Below are 15,203 nucleotides of genomic sequence, written 5' to 3'. Positions count from 1 at the left end.
GAGACAAGATGTTAAGACAAAAATTAAACTACTGAGGAATGAAATAAGTTTGCATTGGCACATCGCTTAGAGCTTGCTCAGTCTGTTCCCGTTATTTATCGCTCGACGTCAAAGCAAGTGGGACGAGTTTTAGCAATTCGTTAGTGGAGCATTGAATCACGTTTCGGAATCTCTGAGCTCTACGAAAACTGCAGAGTACGAAACTTCGGCTACACAAAGATTTATTCCAACTAATTTCTTCAGCTTGTTTCCCCCACTACTATATTAGCAGACCACGGCACATGACGTCACGCAAACATGTTGTAGTACAGAACGCTTTTCCATGTAATTTCGGTATATCTTTTCTACAGTAAAGTTTGAGGTGACAGACCAGTCTCTTGGATAGGCACTAACTTAGATAAGGTTGTGCTGCATTTCGTCTTTATTCTACCTCTGTAAATTCAGACATTAATAAACTGCTACATTGACCTAAAACTGATAATTTTACTGCGTACTTTTGCAGATGTCAAAAAGTTCGCCGTTATACGTTTCTTCTTTGTTCACTTCTGTTAATACGAACTCTATATATCCAGACAGTGACTGTGGCTTACACTGATCAAGAAGCACTCGTTTTTTTCTAATAAGAAGGGTGTATGAATGAGGGAAACAGTACTGCACATAATGGACCAGTACTGTAGCACTTCACAGTAAAACCAGTCGACCTCAGTGTATTTTCTTATACGTCTTCATCAATGCCCAGGCTGATATCAAAATACACCGAATGACAATTACAGATCTTAGTGCAGAACACAACTATTACGCATGTTCTTGATCGAACAGTCCACTATGAACCGGCATTCCACACTTGGGCTGTTCGATCAACAAATACATTGGCAGAAACTGAAGATTGACGTGCATATTTTTGTTAAACAAAACCACATAAGATTTTGAGTAACACTTTATCAAGATAAACAAAGGATTAATCAACTACTGCTGTGGTTTGGTTAACAAGAATGCACTCTTACAGCTGTAATTTCCCACAGCATAAAGCGTGTTGCTATTGTATACAGAAAAAGCGTACATAGTTTATATCACAGCAAGCGGATCTCTTGATATTAATACGCAAAAAGTAAATTCAGCGCTTTTTGTTGAAGTAAACGAAAAAATAGGAATGCAAATGGTTGTAGACGAACTTTCCAGAAGAAGGGTTGATACGATAGCGTCCTCCCCACCTCCCTGAAATCCTGGTTATGCAGACAGACTTATCTGTAGCAGAGCACGAGTTCTAGGTTAGGTTGAAGTAAGGTGGTATCGTTGTGAGATGGGTAAGCCAATGAATGTGAATGTGAAAGGAAGCGTGGGGCAGCGGATTCGTATGTGGCATAGTCTGATGTACACATTTTCACTGTGTTTAACGCACTCTGGCGTATATATACATTACACCTTCAAAAGTACGAAAAAACAAGTCTCCCACGAGTGTTTTCCCGATGCCAGACATTGGCTTTCACCTGTGTCGTAATTTGACGGGACATCCTGAGTGCATGGACGGAACACAACACTGACATTTATTTTCCTTCTACATTGTTTGCTTGGACGGCACAGTGTGGTGATACTTTTATGCAGCTTAGATTGAAAGGTGAGTTTGTGATTTGGCGATGCGTACGAATATATTGTAATGGGAATAAATTAAATAGTTCTTACTGCTAAACGTATTTTACGTATATTACATTTTGATGAGTGATTTATCCGGCATTTTCGTCAGCGGTCAAAGGAGATGTGTAGTAGTGTCAACAGGCGCCGCATTTTCGAACTGCTAGTGTGGGGACATCATGAAGAGCGCTGGTTTATATTTTCATTCACAAAATAGGTACAGCAAGAATCGTCATGTGTGCCTATATGTGCTTTTGCGTCTCGGTCGGGAAACAAGATCTTTACTGGACACTCCTCAGATCTTTCTGATCATATGATCTTCTGATGCAGATCTGTCAAGTGTTGTCTGGAGCCCAGAATTCAAATGACAGCCTTCAGTCACCAGTATGCAAATGAACAGGCAGTAACAATTCTTGGAGATATGTTCCACCTATGCGACCAATTGAAGACAAAGTGCAAGTGATATATGCAATGTGTTGAATCAAATGTGCGTGAAAGAACACCGGAAATCGGCCAGCTGGAGCATAGAAATTAACGAATACATCTCCAGAACATGAGTAAACACCGCTGGAAATCGCCACTGAAGATGCTTCACAAATAAAAGAAGCGAAACGCGTATGGTAATACACAAAACTGCATTCAGTTAGTTGCATAGACGGAACATACGTCCCCGAATTTTAAGGCAACTAAAAAAAGACGGAAAACATAAAAATGAAGACAGTAGCAAATTTGCTGTCAGGGCGGGAAATTCATTTTAACTACATAATGCACACGAAAGTGCACTCAGAATTTTCCCATAATTAACAAATGGCGTGACGTCAGTGACTTTTCTCATGGCAACAGTTGCCTTCTGCTGTGATTGGCTGAAAACAACACTCGGAGCAGAGGCTCAGTTTTCGCGAAAGTGGCACATTTTGGAGTCATTGTTTATTAAATTGCACACTACGAAACTTTTAAGTTCGTGGTAAATTTTATTGTACGTAGATACAGCTTCGTATCCATGCAGTCCAGGCACACAGTACGAGCAGTCGGAAACGTTTCCAGTACCTGGAGCTGGAAAGACGATTCAGGACGCTTGGTCGGCTGTCTTGCTGTGAAGACAAAAATTAAAAAAAAAGGCAGTGGGAGAAGACATTATATGGGCCGTGAAGACTGGTTAATAGAAGGCAAAAGTTAACTCTCACATTGTTGCTCTGTGAGTTCATGACGTATCTACGTGACTAGTATATTTATGCATCACTAGAGAAATGTAGTTAAGTTTGTCCCGATTACTACTTTTACTAAAACTTTTTTGTACAAATAAGCACACCAGTTCTCTTTAGATATTTTTTTATTTCTTCTACGTAACCTTTACGCATATTTGGCCATGAAAACATCTTTACACTATGGCGTCTACCCTTATTCCATGGGTGATATGCTGGATGCTAAAAACCGCCAAACCACGCTGTTCTTAAGTCAAAATCTGTATATACACGTTCATGAACACATTTTTGGCTATAAATGTGTTGTGGGGTGAAGGAAAAACTATGAAGTGTTAACAATAGTTTTTTAATACATCATTTACGTATCTGAATAGTTTACCAGTGTACGTAACTAATCTACTTGCTGATAGTTGAAAACATTAAAATTAAGACACATAACACATTTAACTTTAGTTAATACACTCTATAACACATGGTGAAATATAAAATAAAAAACGAAAAAAAGTTTTACAAACTTAGTTAATCTGATTTCTTTCCATTTTCTCGTCCACAGTCGACACAAAAGAATAAAAAATTGTGTAATCTTCATATAATCAAAAGTTACAATTTGCGCAACATAACCAATTATTTTGCAGATATAATTCTCCAGACTTCTTACACGTACATAGGAGTACTTTTCTTAATTTTTTTGTCATCATCCCTGTCGTAGGGATCTGGTATGTTGTGCATGGTAAGCTATTTGAACGAAAATACAAACAAAACAGAAATGTTTGCAGTTATTAAAAACTGTTATTTTAACTGTGTGGGAAGTATCCCTAGCAAAAAAAAAAAAAAGTGGAGCATGTGTACCGGATTTTGTTGTAGTATGTATCCTTGTCTATAGGGTAGAGACGCCATTCCGTACAAATTCAGGACCTTGATGGCCACACTAGAATCAAAACATGTCTAATAGAACGTACTGCTATACAATTACTGAAACATTTGCAAATATTTGACCATATTGTGTAACCAAGAACTAATCGTGACACTGAAAAATGTTTGGAAGTAATATTTATAGAGTTACCTCAGCCATTCCCCAGAGAGTTTGTGTAAAACTACCTCTGTCGAAACGTAAACACTTCTGTTATAGCCTGGGCTGCACTGAGCAGCTGAAATGCCGGTGTTTGCCGAAACTGCGAGGAGTGCGCCGTCCGTAGCGCATGCGGCGCCTCTGCCGGATTTACGCTGTCCGACTGAAGGCACTCAGCAACGCCCAGTAAACTTTACACACACGTTCCTCCGTCAGACCTTCACGAAACTTTTTCTCGCTGCCCCCCCCCCCCCCCCCCCCATCTACCCACCCACACATACACAGAGCCTGTGAAGGAAGAAAACTTTTTTACTGTTCGACCAGCAAAAGTTCAGCCGAAGGCATTATATTCTTAATTTATTATTTGTTTACTGCTGACGCTGTTCGCAACGCAGTTTGCAGGCAGCATCCAGATACACTACTGGACGTAGCTGCGAAATTACATCACTGTACCCCATGTTGATGAGGAGATGCGACGTCAGAAACATTGACATGCGTGAAAAACCCGCTTGCCCTTAAAGTGGAGCTCAAATTCCCTTGGATGTATCACCCAGTGTTTCATAATGACAGAACTCAATGACCTCTGACAAACTTCGAGCTTAATTTCATATCTTTTCTAAACTTTTTGTTGCTTACATCTTTAACTCTGAATATTTAACGTATGAATTCACTTGTAACGTAATCAGGACTTCGAAACTGTTGTACACATGGGAGCATAATTTCGTATCTTGTCTAAACATTTTGTCACTTACATTCTTAACGCAGAATATTTAACGTATTAATTCACTTGTAATCAGGAGTTTGAAACCGTTTTGCACATGGGAATTGCGTTCCTTAAAACAGTGTTTTTCAACCGTTTTAAATGCGCAACACCTTTCCAAGTAAAAATATTCTGACGACCCCCAGAACCACAATAAAAGTATGTCAGCGATTTCAAAGGCAACGTATTCAGTTTTCTTTCTGTTGATGCTATACTGATCGATAAATCTCTGCCTGCAGAGATATAATAAAATTCTTTTCCCGGTAGAGGCGTGGGTGTGAGAAGGCATAGTCGCGTGCGTTTTCGGTCACTAGAATGAGTTGTCCGGGTATGCCAGCAAGTACGGACATGATTACTGTCTTCGCACTTCGCTCTGAGCAGGCACAAAATGGACAAGTTTCTTTTCTCCTGCGACCGCAGCCCCCTGAGGAAGAAGGCTTTGCGACCCCAGGGGGTCGCAACCCACCGGTTGAATAACAATGCCTTAGAGAATCGGCGGTTTGTTGGTTACACAAGAAACACTAAAAAAAACTGGGATGAATTGCCTGATAACATACTTCTCTAACACGATCTCTCGGCTTTTCTCGGAGCGACTGATCACTGGTGTGCTCCCGGTTGTTCTGTCGAGTTGTTTGTATTTTCAGCAACTGCTCGATGCTCGCTCTTCTGTGTGTAAATTGTAAACAACTGGCCAGAACAACCGGAAGCAACAAGGACAGCAGAACGGGAACTCCAAACCCATTCCCTAAACATATTGTAACATTACTACGTTTACGACGTTTCTCATCGGACCATATACGTTATCTCGCATTTCTAGCTGCTTCTCTCACACAAATAATGATAAAAATTCAGGAATTCAGGGTCGCCACCAGCCCAAGCCGTTCCTAACCATTTAGAAAAAAAGGAGCTGGAAAATTATTAGTTTAATTACTTTAATAATTTAATTGCAAGTATGCATATTTCTTTAAGCAGCCAGATAAATAGCACTCCATGTCGTGCATGAAACAACTTGATTAATTCAGGAATGGAAATCAGAGTAAGGGGGTAAGATCGACACCAAAGAATTTATCTTTCACGTAATTTATTTTTGGAACTAAATATTTGGTTGCATATCCGAACTACACATAACTGGTGCCTGACTCAAAATATTTAAGTAAGAATTACATGAGAATGAAACAGAGCACAATTTAACTACAGCAAGAAGAAACACAGAAGACGGGGGTGGGAGACAATTATACTATTATCTCTTTTTGCATTAATACCTTAAAATATCTCAGTGAGATTCGTATTACGATTCTACGCATGCTGTATTCTGGACAGAGGTTTAACCAATGCACGAGGCTGTGCGATAATTATTTAACATACTAACTGCGTCTGCTGCTTGCAAACGGCCGAACTAGAGCACGTGGTGTATTATCATACAAACTGTTGTGCTGCCTTGTTGAAAGCGCACGAAAGAACAGATATCCTTGCAGAAATTGTAGCTCATTAAACAAGCAAACTGTTAAAATAAACCGAGCGAGGTGGCGCAGTGGTTAGACACTGGACTCGCATTCGGGAGGACGACGGTTCAATCCCGCGTCCGGCCATCCTGATTTAGGTTTTCCGTGATTTCCCTAAATCGCTCCAGGCAAATGCCGGGATGGTTCCTTTGAAAGGGCGCGGACGACTTCCTTCCCCGTCCTTCCCTAATCCGATGAGACCGATGACCTCGCTGTCTGGTCTCCTTCCCCAAAACAACCATCTGTTAAAATAAAGCCTATCGCGGTGCCGTGGTGAACCAGAAGCGTCATTAATTACGAAACACGTGGCACAAAATCGACACACAAAGACAAAAGCAATTTCCACAGAATATAAGATTAAAAATCATTAAAAAAAATAACTCGCTTCACACGCTTCAGATAAGCTAAAGTTCTTAAGTATTTCACCAGTTAAACATAAGGAAGTCGTAACTCAACCTGATTCCTATCACTTGAAACCCCTCTTAAGAACTACGATCTGTACTCACCAAGCGTTCACCGAAGAGTGCCCCTTTCTCATTGAGATTGCCTAGCTCCCGGTGCAGCGGAAGCTACCAGAGGGGTAGCCCTCTGTCACCAACCTCACACGCAAAAATAACCTTCGACACAGCCTTCGACTAAGATGGGTAAACCTATGTTCAGGTATTGGAAACCTAAGCTGGTCATCCTGTGCTCTCCTTCAAACGGGAAGCAACATCGTCTGCTCCCAGCAGACGATGAAAAACTCAGCGTTTCCCACAAAACAAAACCGAAACCCCACATTGAAACACACATATAGTATCAATATTCAATAGGCCTTATTTGAGTGCTCTGTCTTTCTGGAAGAGTTCATGAACTGAGCTAAAATCGTGTAGTAAAGTGAATAAGTTGTACCGAATTCGACAAGCGTCTTATGAAACGACTTCACAGAGACGTTTCAGCATATTTCATCAGTTCATCCAGTGTAATCAACACAATGGTAAGCAATATGATGACGGGCGAAAGTTTTAACAACTAGCGCAATGATCGCCTTCGGAGACCAGAGCAGGCCACATTTAAATTTTTTGAGACGTTTTGGACGTTGCTGTGGCAATCAGTCAGTCGGTGATGCTACATTTTGTCCAAATTTTCTGGGCAGGTTCTCTGAGCAATCAAAGCAAGATGTACTAATTTGTAGCCCACACAGGGAGACCAGTAAATGAAGCGTGACAAAAAGTAGCGGCGGCACCTCAGAAATTTTGGTCACGTTTGGATCGCTGTATTTGAGTGAATGTTTCTGGTATAGCCTATCTGTAAAACCTGGCATGATGGTTGGACTGTTCACACTGTGCACAACCTGTAACTTTTACGTAATTCGATTCACTGCTTTTGTTCGAAACGTACTTGAAGATAAATTGTCGCGACCATATTTCCCCCTTGTAACTAGAATACTTAGTTCTCCTTTTCTGACCTTCGTATCTGCTGGCTTGGTTATAAAACGGGTTCACCGATCTGGCCGACTGGAAAACGTGTTCCCACCCTTCCAGCAGGGGGTGTGCGACACCTGACTTCCTTAAGCGTGCTCACCATGTTCTGGAATGGCCTCCTGGAAGTGGAGACTGGAGCTGCTGTCCAGACGCCGGAGAGACCGACTGTCGGCCGTTCTCTCCTTGGCTGACGTCTGGGGTAGAGGGCCTGTGTGTCTGCAGAAGGCAGAACATCACACCTTCTGTTATTTGTTTAATCTGGTATTACATATATCTGGAAAAGTGTCATGATGATCTCTGGATTGGCGAAAGATTCCGGACTAGTTACCATTCGGATCCCTGGGAGGTGGCTGCCAATGGCGAGGTAACGTGAGAAAAAGCTTCAATAACCAACGAAAGCATAATAGTCTACGTGTCGGGAAGTGGAATGTCAGAAGTTTGAACCTGACACGGAAGCTACAAAATATGTTAAAATGTTAAATTTCTCTGAGCACTATGGGACTTAACATCTATGGTCCCCTAGAACTTAGAACTACTTAAATCTAACTAACCTAAGGACATCACACAACTCCCTGTCATCACCAGGCAGAGAAATACAACATATGAAAAGGGAACTAACAGACTCAATCTGGATAAAAGGAGGACAAGGATTTCTAGTCAGATGAGTACAGGATAGTATCAACAGCAGAAAGTGGTATAATGGGAAAATTCGAAATTTTTGGTAAGGTTTTATGGGACCAAACTACTGAGGTCATCGGTACCTAAGCCTACGCACTACTTAAACTAAGTTTAACTTACTCTATAGACAACACACACACCCGTGCCCCCGAGGGATGATTCGAACCTCCGACGGGGGGAGGGTATAATGGGAGTAGGATTTGTTATAAGTAGGAAGGTAGGGCAGATGGTGAGGTAATGTGAAGAGTTCCATGATAGGATTCTTGCCAGAATTTGCAGCACACGAAATCGACAACAATAGTTCAGATATACATGCCGATGTCGCAAGTTGAAGACCAAGAGACAGAGGATATTGAACAAGGAATTCAGTACGTAAAGGAAGATGAACATCTAATAGTCGTGGGGGATTCGAATGCAGTTGTATGGAAAGGAGTAGTAAAAAGGGGTACAGGACAATATGGCCTTGCTTCTAGGAGTGAGAGAAGGGAAAGACTCATCGAGTTCACCAAAAAACCATTCTTGAGAAACGTGGCTCAACTTCGTGTTAGATGAAGTTGCCCAAAAAACGTGGTAAGCGTACAGTTTGTTTCTTGATGATTTCTCTGCGCAGTATATATATATATATATATATATATATATATATATATATATATATATATATATATATATATATATATATATATATATATGACGACTTGAACACTATTAAGGTAAATACATTGTTTGTTCTCTATCAAAATCTTTCATTTGCTAACTATGCCTATCAGTAGTTAGTGCCTTCAGTAGTAAAAATCTTTTATTTAGCTGGCAGTATAGGCGCTCGCTACATTGTACTGGTTCGAGTAACGAAGATTTTTGTGAGGTAAGTGATTCATGAAAGGTATAGGTTATTCTTAGTCAGAGCCATTCTTTTGTAGGGATTATTGAAAGTCAGATTGCGTTGTGCCAAAAAATATTGTGTATCAGTTTAGTAATGATCAGAATAAGTTAAGAGAAAACTGTTTGAGTACGTTGAGGTTTGCTCAGCTGTTTGAAAATCAAATGACGTAGTTTACTAGTACCGTCATTCATAATTTTTCAAAGGGGATGTTTCAGAGTCTCATTTCAAATTATATCAAGCGGATGGACATGTACGGGTATGGTGACAGCCTCATGAATCCATTGACCCTGCGTGTCAGCAGAGGACTGTACAAGCTGGTGGAGGCTCTGTAATGGTGTGGAACGTGTGCAGTTGGAGTGATATGGGACCCATGATACGTCTAGATACGACTCTGACAGGTGACACGTACGTAAGCATCCTGTCTGATCACCTGCATCCATTCGTCTCCACTGTGCATTCCGACGGACGTGGGCAATTCCAGCAGGGCAATGCGACAACCCACACGTCCAGAATTGCTACAGAGTGAATCCGGGAACACTCTTCTGAGTTTAAACACTTCCGCTGGCCACAAAACTCCCCAGACATGAACATTATTGAGCATATCTGGGATGCCTTGCAACGTGCTGTTCAGAGGAGATCTGCACCCCCCTCGTACTCATATGGACAGCCCCGCAGGACCCATGGTGTCAATTCCCTCCAGAAATATTTCAGTCATTACTCCAGTCCATGCCACGTGCTGTTGCGGCACTTCTGCATGCCCGTGGGGGCCCTACACGATATTAGGCAGGTGTACCAGTTTCTTTGTCTCTTCAGTATATGTTTTCAATTCTAGCACATATTTCTAACATTGAGAGAAATTTTTCATTAATGGAGCTCAATGGACTGAGGACCGGAATAGTCTGGGTGTATCAACTGAGAGCACCTGGCAGTGTAGTTACAACTAAAGGCTGTCAGAATATCGGAGAAGTACGAGTGGTCCATAAAATAACCCGTGTAAAAGTTGTGTACGTAAGTAACTTATGTTATACTTTGTTCTTTTCAAATATATGCATCAGATATATGCATACAAGTATCATAGCGAGTGTTGACACGTACACTCTTTGACATAAAACTCGACCGGCGGCCGGCCGCTTCAGAGGCTAAGTCTGCGCCGATCGCGACATGGGACAAAACACTGGCCAACTCGCTAATTCTCTAAGTCCGGTTATCTGCACAATCTGGCAACACTGTAGACTGCGGCACTTCCTGGAGGAAAACTTGTCTCATGATAGAGAAACCCTAGGCTGATTACGCCTGTCGTCTAGCAGTAGCGTGCGTTGTTTCTGTTCATAATGTCAGTGGATCGAGAGCAGCTGGCATGAAATATTTTTATAGCCTCTGCTGTCTGAATGCTGAAGACGTGAATGTAATGGTAGCGCAGATTCAATCTATTTCGCTTTCTGACACACCGATATCAACATTTTATCCAGTAACGATTTTGCGGCAGATTTCCTGCAGACTGTCCTCCACTGGACGCCGTATGCGGCAAAGCTCCGGGATCCACTGGCTGGCTACCGGCAGCCGCCTTGGCGGCAGCAGCGGCGCTGCACTCCCCCGTTCTTTATCGAAAACGCCTGCTACCGCTCATCTCTTTTGATGATTTAAAACGCTTTATTATTAAATGTTGCTCCACAGAAAATTTCTACAATTTCCATTCACGCTCAAAAGCAATGGAGACAGACGCCCTGATTAGCAGGCGGGTATTATATTACATTAATCGGCAAGGGCTGATCATGGCCCGAAATTAATTTTATAGACTGGGACGAAATTAAACCACCTCACTACATTCGATGAATTTATAAATGCTCCACACCTCGTTTCTTTTCCTTTCAAACTCAATTATTTGTGCAACTTTTGGTCAATGTTTGGATGTTTTCGTCAAGCCAGAGTGAGCGTCTGTGGTGTAAAGTGTATTACTGTTCTTGTTTCATTCCTTATGGTAAGTCTATGCGATAAACTGTGTGAATACCTTGCAATGCATGCTCTGTAGCAGTGCAGCAACACTGCACATTTGGAGTTCCATGTATGGGTTCATGAAGTATTTAATGTTGATCGGAAGTGATAGTTAAGGTCATCAGATTTAAACCAGAAAAATTTGTCGTTTTGGAGGTTTCAGAGAACGGAAAGGAATTGCTAACGCCGGTGTTAGAAATCGCCTACAGTTAAATGCTATTGCAAAAATTTAGAAGAAGGGAACTATATTAATCAACATGTGCACTTCATAAACAACCTCCTGACATGTTAGATCTATATGACGAACAAAGCTCAAATTTATATCGTTGACAGTCGGTTTGAATCTTTTCAGGATCTATTTTACAGTGAAGCACTTTGGCATTTGCAAAGCAGACATCCATGATATTAACTTAATTTACTGTCGAAATCGGACGAAGATTGGTGTTTAAAGGCATTCTTCAGATTTCGCATAAGGAATTTTTACTAGCAGTTAGCAACTCCATTAATTAAAATGGAAAATAAAAGGTTGTAGTCAGCGGCTTCCACCGAGATTGGAACTGCTATGTCATATAGTACGAGCACCGCAGCGCACAAGGGAACGTTTTTTTTTCAATTTTGCTTTTTTTCTTTTACTTTTTTTGACGATTACCCCTTTTTTCTCTTATTTTAAAGCTCCTTAGGAAAATGGCACTAAAAATAGAAACTAAGTACCACCGCCACTTTTCATCCTATAACAAAAAAGAATCTGGTCCACTTCAGGCGTTGGCTCCTGACTAAACGTACCCCAGAGAGCTGCCTATATACCAGGGGAAATATGGGAATTCAAGGTTAGGGCTATCCTTACAAACAAAACAAAATCTTCCTTTTTCTGAATTTTATTTTTATTTTCATACTTTTTGTTTATTTTTGTTGTGTAATTGATCAGACGCCTTCTGCGCCCCGCAGGTAATATGTTGGGTCACGTCTTCTCGAAATTGATGTGTTCCGTTCAATAGTTCAGAAATGTTCATTGGTTCAAACAGGAAACCTTCTTCACTCTTGGCTTAACACATTCCAGCTGCGAGGCGGGTCGTGGAAAGCACTCCCAAGGAAGTTCGAGAAAAATTGTCTGTATTTTGGGTGACGGACAACGACATAATGACGGTCGTTGGGGTATGTCCAAAAATCGAGTACAGAGTCTACAGTTTGTCCAAATAGGTAGTGAATGGCACGTCCGCGAATCCAATTCACAGCATTGGTCTTTGTCCGAGGGAAATAGTCACGTCCCGGAACTGATAATGAAAGGGGAGTATTCCGATTCAGAATGTCCCGTGTTAGAAAAGTCACTATACGACGAATAACCTCTGAGCTAACGACACACTGGCAACAACAGACGGACTATAGTCACTGCGAATTTGCCTGAGCCTCAAAACGCAACCTTAATACACACAAACAGGTGTTACTTATGTGAAGAACGCCGTTCTTGGAGTCCAGAAATTAAATATACTTTCTAAGTGAATCATCTTACAGTGGATTATATCGTACAAGTCTTGGATGTGGGAAACGAATGTCAAGTGAATTTAGCGAGGTAATGCCGGCCTACACACGGAAGTAAATGCACTATCAGAGTGTTGACAAATACTTGCTACGACGCTGCTATTTCTCGGCTCTCTTACGAGGCAGCTCTTCAGCGAAATGCTTGCCGTGATTCTCCGATACGGTTCTTCAGAGTGGAGACGCGCGCGCACGTTTGGTTTTTATGCGGCGTTCTCCGCTGATGGTTTCTGACGTCGCCTTGTGGGCTATGTATACATCTGAGACATTCAATTATCATTAATCCAGAATGATACAAGTTTCAGCTTCCGGTGTGGAAGAAGGCTGATGACACCGACATTATATCATTTCAACGTAGGGAAAGCAAAACGGGTCATTCAATGTTTCTCATTCAACATAAAGCATGTGAGATAATTTTCCGTAAAGTTCATAATCATCTAAATATACAAACGAAGTAAAAATACATCGGAAGCTTATTCGAATTGAATATAATGTAAGATACCAAACGCTTTGCACCTCGATGTCGAATTTGTCCACGTGCAATCTTTTGCAGCATACACATAGAATATCATGATTACCACGAGAATGAAGAAATATGTTGGTAAGGATGGAAGCAAGAAGAGACGCAGTCAACAAATATTCTATTCCTCATGGCATTCATTTCATTTGAGACGTAAGAAGAGGTAAAGCGGGATATTACTTTAGTTAACACGAAAGATATGCCGGACATATTGATAACGAGGAAGTCTGCGTGTTCATACGTCTCCTCCTTGAAATATGTATGCTCTATAATATACTAAGTAGCCTGATCAATGTTTCAAAAAAAAAAAAAGTTCATATGTGTGTGAAATCTTATGGGACTTAACTGCTAAGGTCATCAGTCCCTAAGCTTACACACTACTTAACCTAAATTATCCTAAGGACAAACACACACACACCCATGTCCGAGGGAGAACTCTAACCTCCGCCGGGATCAGCCGCATACTCCATGACTGCAGCGCCTTAGACCGCTCGGCTAATCCTGCACGGCTGATCATTGTTGCAATGATGTTACCCTCTTGTTTGACCCCGTAACGATGAACAGATTCCAAATGCATGTCTCTGCATGAAAGTAGCTGTTTGAACCCTCCCTGGGTTGTTTTTTGTGTTTTATTGCTTGGAATTCCTGAAGCAGACCACTGTGCCTTCCCACCTCGTGGGTTAGGTCTCAAAACTAAAGCGCTTTTTATCCAATGGCATATAATATCCAGACAGCAGCAGCACAAGACTATCAAACAAAGCCTTCCATTTACAGTTGCAACACTCTAACCAGCACTGACCGAAGTGTAATCCACGGTCATCGTCCGAAATTAGCAGCTGTCTGCTACTGTGGCAAAATCCGTACTACACTTTCGATTCCGCAGCACCATTTTATCTGGTAACACTGTGTAGTTGCAGAGTTGTGCCAGCATGTCTGTCCTCACACTGTCAACTTTATGTATCTCACTTCTCCTGTTGCGTTGATCACGAGGAGCCGAAGTAAATGAGTGTATTCTGCATGACGTAACATTCAGTATTCCCTTCTTTCATAGCCACTCTTCATGTGTACCGATTCTAAATAGGGATGTGAAAACTCTTGAAAGTGAGAGAATGACAATAATAATCGTAACAAGAACAAGCAAATAATGAATGATGTTTATTCCAACGCAGAACGAGAATGGCTTTAAATATAAAAATCTATATCTATATCCATATCTATTGATCTTTGAGTTGGCACAAAGCAAATATATTCTTAGCATTTAGTTACTGAATTTTGTTCTGGATATTTGCAGAGAAAAGGAAAAGTCGGTACTCCTCGCTAGTGTAATATAATGTGAACCAGCAACTACTCTTTCGTTAGAACACGACTCAAGCAGGTCCCCAAGTAGGTACCAAAATACTGCTGCATTCTGTTCCCTGACATTCCTCTGATGACGGTTAATGCAGATACTTCCGATTATGAAATACAAAACGTATTGCAGGTTAGTTCCTAGGATAGTAATATTAAATTTGCGTTGTAGACGGCACATGAACGTGACGACTACCCGTATTACTCATCAATATAAAAAAATATTACGGGAATTTAGCAGGATTACTCAACATGAATTCTGAAATTGGGTGACTGACCGCACAGGTGCTAAACGTCGTCAAGAGTATACGATGTCCTAATCGCATTAGGAATATGAAGATCGTCTTCGACAGTACGCAACTTTCACATTGCTATCTCCACCCTACTCCAGACAGCCCTCGGTGGAGTTGCACTACGTTGCCGATGTAATGGAAGGCCTTCAAACCGACAACAGACCACATATTGAAAAATACAAGCGAATTCTCTTGCAGCGTAAGCTTATTGTAACTAATCTAAAAATTCTTGGAGAGGAACATTGTCCTATTAAAAAAAAAGTAAAATGTTACACACTGGCCGGCCGCGGTGGCCATGCGGTTCAAGGCGCTGCAGTCAGGAACCGCCGGACTGG

General features: G+C 41.3%; 2 protein-coding genes across 2 annotated transcripts in view; one reads left to right on the top strand and one right to left on the bottom strand.

Moving 5' to 3' along the window:
• The window catches only part of LOC124719889 (zinc finger protein 726-like), a 609,944-nt gene that overhangs the window by 289,159 nt on the left and 305,582 nt on the right, over nucleotides 1–15,203 (bottom strand). The gene's annotated exons all lie outside the window — the stretch shown is intronic.
• Nucleotides 1–15,203, top strand: part of LOC124719891 (speckle-type POZ protein-like) — an 80,983-nt gene that overhangs the window by 485 nt on the left and 65,295 nt on the right. The window lies entirely within an intron of this gene.

This window comes from Schistocerca piceifrons, chromosome 11 (genome assembly GCF_021461385.2).
Source record: "Schistocerca piceifrons isolate TAMUIC-IGC-003096 chromosome 11, iqSchPice1.1, whole genome shotgun sequence".
NCBI classification, from domain to species: domain Eukaryota; kingdom Metazoa; phylum Arthropoda; class Insecta; order Orthoptera; family Acrididae; genus Schistocerca; species Schistocerca piceifrons.
Note: the sequence above shows the minus strand (reverse complement) of the source record. Positions and strands in the feature narration are given on the sequence as shown.